This window comes from Petaurus breviceps, unplaced genomic scaffold, assembly GCF_028583685.1.
Source record: "Petaurus breviceps papuanus isolate PSGF00001 unplaced genomic scaffold, PetGlider_PUasm1.0 90602, whole genome shotgun sequence".
Classification (NCBI taxonomy): domain Eukaryota; kingdom Metazoa; phylum Chordata; class Mammalia; order Diprotodontia; family Petauridae; genus Petaurus; species Petaurus breviceps.
In genome coordinates, this window is record NW_027187283.1 from 5,606,127 (window position 1) to 5,611,455 (window position 5,329).

Here is a 5,329-nt window from a genome sequence, read left to right on the forward strand (position 1 = left end):
ATCATGGCTTTCATATATACCAATAACTCTGAAGTTATCTCTCCTATATCTGTTCATGGTGTTTCCTGAAAGTGATTCTTCTCATTCAGAATAAAAGGATTCTATTGTCTTTGTTCTTGCCTTTGTAAGTTGCTTCTGGCGAATTGTAATTGCCTATTTCCTGTCCTTTAAAGTGTATTTCTGCTCCTGGAATATAGAGTACTCTTACCCAAGCTTCTCAGGCTGGGAGCCAGGTGCCTGGCTGTTGGCTTTATGTGCTGTAGCCTCTGGGTGTCTAGATTGAGGCCAAGGCCAGGATTCTCAGTGTTTCCCCTGAATTACCCTGAGGCTCACAGACTAATCTATAGGGGAGAGGTGGTCAGCCACTTCAGATTTCTGCCTCTATGCCCCTGGACTACAGGTCAGGCAGGCTTTTGCAGGGAATGTTAGGTGGGGCTTGTTGCGACCCTCCTGATCTTCTCTTCAAACTCCTTACTGCCTCAGTTACACCTTTTCTCCATGACTCCTAAGCCTGAGCCTATTTCTGCTATTTCAGGATTTTACTCTGGGTGGGACATTTATCTCTGGGTTTTCTCGGTCAAGGAGGGGGAATTGGAGCAGCTAGAGATTAGTTTGCCATTCTGGACCCTGGAAAACTAGGCTGGTGATTTTTAAACTACCAGGTGGTGGGCTGATAGCCCCAGCAGAAGGGGCTGTCTCTGCTGTGGGCCCTGAGCTTTCTCTTACCCAGCTCTCACAGATCCTCCCATCCTGTGGTGAGCCACTGTTGAGATGGTGAATCGCCTTTGGGGTGGGTGAGTCTTCTGGCTGGGGCTCCTTCTCTCTCTGCTATAGTCCTCTCTCTAGTCCTGGATGGTGCAGCCCCCACATGCTCCATGCTGCCCCTACGCCAACCCATGTGGGCACTTTCCTGGCCTAGATTCTGCCATGCTACATCTCCCAGTGGATTCTGACACTCCAAATTCCATTCAGATTCACTTTTTAAAGTTAAGTGATGGGATTCACAGAGGAGCTTAGAAAAGTTACTGCTTCTGTTCCTCCATCTTGGCTCCACCCCCCCATCCCCCAAAGACAATTTTCAACATTCATTTTTATGAGATTTTGACTTTCAAATTTTTCTCTATCCCTATTTTCCTCCCTCCCCTCTCCTCAATATGATGAGTAATCTGACATTGTTTATACATGTGCTGTCATGTAATACATATTTTCACATTAGTCATTTTGTGAAAGAAGAAATAGAACAAAAGGAAAAAGTGAAAAAAAAAGAAAGAAAGTAGTTTGCTTTTATCTGAAGTCAGACTCTATCAGTTCTTTCTCTGGATGTGGATTACATTTTCTATCATGCGTCTTTTGGAATTATCTTGGATTATTGTATTGTTGAGAAGAACTAAATCATTCATAGTTGATCATCATACAATGCTGTTCTCCTGGTTCTGCTTATTTTACTCAGCATTAGTTCAGGTAAGTCTTTCCAGTTTTCTCAGAAATTTACATGCTCATTATTTCTTATAACATTATAGTGTTCCGTTACATTCTTATGCCACAAATTATATAGCCATTTCCAAATTGATGGGCATGTCCGTTTCCAATTCTTTGCCACAACAAAAGGAGTTGATATAAATATTTTTGTATGTGTAGATCATTGTCCATTTTTAATATCTCTTTGGCATATAGACCTTGTAGTGGTATTTCTGCATTAAAGGGAATGCACAGTTTCATTGCGCTTTGGGCATAGTTCCAAATTGCTTTCCACTGTGGTTGGAATAGTTCACAACTTCACCAACAATGGAAATATTTATATTTAAAAGAGAAGGCTGTGTCACTAGGCAGCAAAAGATGGTGCAATCTTGGCTCTTTACTTTAAGGTCTGGGCTTTTGCTCACCTTCATTGACATTGAGGTTGATTCAAAAGATTAATATCACTTTTCCTCATTATTCTGCAAATCAGAATTTACTCTGGGAAAAAAAAAAAAACCTTCCAAATAGAGTTTTTGTCTAGGTTTACATAGTTGTAGGTAAAAGGGTCTTCAACACTTATACAAATGTGAAAGAGAACAAGATGGATATAGGATTTTAAGTGTTTATTACATCCATCTAACAACAAGAAAAAATAAAACACTCTCTTTCCATCATGTCCTCGCAGTTTGAATAAATCATTGTAATAGCAAAATGCAAAGTCCCTAACACTTGGTCCTTCATTTCTTGTCTTTTTGGTCAATTGGTACTGCTTTCCCTAATTCTGGAAGCCACATGCTAATTTTGTTCTTTTTCTCCCAAAGGACCCCCTGATAAGCTAATCTCCCTTTTCTGGAGAGAAGGTTATATTTCTGGATGCTCAGATGTGAGGTTTCATGTAAGGTAACTCTCAAGGCTGATATTCCCTAAGAAACCTCTCTTCATTGACTAGAAGCGTAGACACTGGAAGCACAATGCTTATGAACATTCCTCCTTGATTTCAAGGAGGTATTTTCTAGGCTAAATAAGCCTTTATCTTTGCCATATTTTGTCTTCAATGCTTTTACTCATATATGAAATTCCTCTTTAGCCTGCTGCCTTCTCAAGTCATGTATGGAAGAAACATGGTAAAAAAAGGCAAAAAGCAAGGAAGTGGTATTTCTACTGTTTTATAGTCCACTGCAAGAGCCATCTAGAAATCTGCCCCAATTGCTCAACAAGAATTAAAGTTATCTTGTAAAATATGGGTGTATGACTTATGGCATATATGCCACAAAATGGCAGTTGGGGAATATTTAACCAATTAAATAGATATATAATAATTTAAATAATGTAAATGTGTCTTTTTATAACTCAGTATATGGCCCAAGGCCTCCCTTTTTATTTGAGCTTGATACAGTTGCTTCTAAATAATTTTCTAGTTGGTTTGCCCATCCTCTATACAAATACAGCAAATAAAGTAAAAAAGTGCTCTGACAAAAATCAGCTTATAAACTAATTGAATTACAAAATAATTTCAAGTTTATCCTAGCATATAGATAGGAAAAAACTCAGTAGTAGAGAAACTTTTAAGGCTGTGTCTTGCCCTAATTAGTTGAGGACTTTTTTTTTTTAAAGAAAAGAATAAATAAAATGGCATACTTTCGTAACTTTTAATAATCTTTTTTTCAAAACGGAGTCTTCTTATGAAAATTATCTACAAAAGCTTATCTGTTCCTTTTTTATATTTCTATTAAGGATGCCTAAAGATTTAATAGAGATGACAATGGGATCTGCATTATTAATCCCTGATATCTTTTGTTTTTGTTTTCTTTCTTATCTAAAGGATTGGGTGAGTTGTTTGGTTAACTTATCATCTTATTGGAAATCACAGAAGGTAAGTCCAGGTAATCAAAAATAAGAGGTTTAAGGCCTCAAGAATTATTAAGAAGGATTATACTTTGTTACCTTTTCATAAGGCAAGCCGAATTGCTCTGATTAAAATGAATCAAATTGGAAGGATTGACCAAATATGAGGTACATCCCTGGTGAAAAATTTAAAAGCAAGCACATTCTGGTGTAGAGGGAAGGGAGTTGATGCAGGAGCTAGCTCTGAGAACTGTGACATCTAGCAACTAAGCAGTCTGGTTTTTGAGAGGTGCTCATTTCTTCACTCTGTCACAGGGTAGAGATTTTTAACTTTTTAACTCCCATAAGCGATGCTATCTTTCAGAAATTTTTATTTTGCCTGGAAAGACAAAATACACCTAGCAGATAGCAGGATCTGTCAGTCAAGACTAGAGCTTTCAAGAGTTTGACCAGCGTGAGTTGGGAAGAGAGCCAGCCATATTCATTTAGATACCTATCCAATACATATAGGTAAAAGCATGAGGAGTAGTGTTAGAAATAAGAGGTGCTCTGACCATATGTGTTCCTCATGAGTATCTCTGTACTAGCGCACTTTATATTTGTTTTAGATGTGGGAGACAATTCAAATCCAATGAAGGCAACATTTTATTACTATTGTTATTACTTTCTCTCCTCCATAAATACCATAGCTTTCATCTAATTGTGTTTACTGGCCAACTCTTAAAGGTAAGTACAATGATGGGGGTAGGTAGGTGATGAATTATAGTTTTATTAGTAGAGACCCACGAAAACCCTAAACCCCAGATAATTGTCCACTGAAGAATTCAACTTCCAACTGAAACTTCAATAGGAAAGAGACCATACCCTTAAGACAGTGCTACATTTATTATAGTTTTTTTTACAAGTAATGAGTAATTCTTATATTTTCTTTTTCATTGTTGTTTTTGCCTTCTCTAAAATATTTAAAACACTGTTTCCTTGGTATGTTACAAACTAATTTCTATCATTTGTGCCTTCTTTAAATAATGTATCAAGAAAAATATATTCACAATTCACTTTTTAAAAATTATACAAATCTTGTTTCTTATATTGTACATTAGGTAGTGGGGCATTAGAATTCACATATGATTATTCTACTGTCATAAATGATGAGAACAGATGACTGTAGAAACATTGGCAAATCTGTTTTTTTTTTTTCCTGTGCCTAATTGTTGTTTTACTTCCAGTTTTATCTATAACACTCTTGGGAAGATTTGGCTTATTTAAATCTCAAATGAAGCTGCCAACTCATTTTCTCTTCCACTGCCTTTTAGTAATTTGTAAGACAACATTGGCTGCTACGTCCCTCTGTTTGGCAGGGATATCAATTGCTTATTGACTGAAGTGGTTTCTGGACTTTTTTGTACTCTTTGTGATGACTGCTTTACATCAGTTTAACATCACTAATAAAGTGATAATCATATTCAATCGTTTTACCTTTGACCATATCTCATTATTTCAAAATAAATAACTTATTAGAATATATTGAAATGATGCTACTCTGCTTCAAAATAATATCTTATTTTCTTCTTTCTTCTAGATTAGTGCTGATTTTAATTGTTTACCTAGGTAGAAACATGTCTGACTGTTTTCTAAATCTCAAATACACAAGTTTTGGAAACCCTTATCATATTAACAATAAATCATTCTCCCTTACTTAAGGTTAATCCAGGTTTTTGTGGTGTGTGTGTGTGTATGTGATACTCTTTGGTACACATGATATCCATCTAAGACATTCTGATACTCTTCTTGAAGAAAAGATTAAGGATATATGATTTAGTAATCTTCAATTTTTTTCTCTTCTCCTGAATCCCAAATGACATTTTTAATTTTTTTAACTATTAATTTCTTATTTCCTCCTCTATGTACACCTTAATATCAATGTCATTGAGAAGAAAAGTATATGGTGTTCACTTATCACTATTGTCTTCCAAAAAACTTGGTTCCTTGGCTATGTTGACAGTCAAGGTTAGAAAGTTGCAGGCTG